This window comes from Trypanosoma theileri, assembly GCF_002087225.1.
Source record: "Trypanosoma theileri isolate Edinburgh chromosome Unknown TM35_Tth_44_V1, whole genome shotgun sequence".
Lineage (NCBI taxonomy): Eukaryota > Euglenozoa > Kinetoplastea > Trypanosomatida > Trypanosomatidae > Trypanosoma > Trypanosoma theileri.
The window spans coordinates 16,445-16,848 of NW_021639886.1; positions in this window are offsets into that span (position 1 = coordinate 16,445).

Here is a 404-nt window from a genome sequence, read left to right on the forward strand (position 1 = left end):
CCATACGGCATATTTATTTTACCCTTAAACTCATACTACTAAAATAAAAACACAACATGTTAAAGGAATATTTTACTTCGCTAATATTTCTGAAATTAAAACATGTTTCACATGGATTCAAATTCTTCATCGCTTTCTACTTCTTGTCTTATTTCCTTTATACATCCATCGCTTCTAAAGCCTCAATAAGCAATACAATCATCGGCTTCGACATGTTCACTTGATACTGATTTACCTTTTTCTTCCAGAATTTGATAATAGCGTTCTGTGGCGTGGCGGTATACTGCTGTGATTTTTTAAAAGTGCATCCTTGCCATTTTTTTATTTGCCTCCTCTCATCAGTGCCGTAGGGTTGTATATAAATGATCTCCCATGATACTTTCTTGGAAATAACAGTCCAGTCA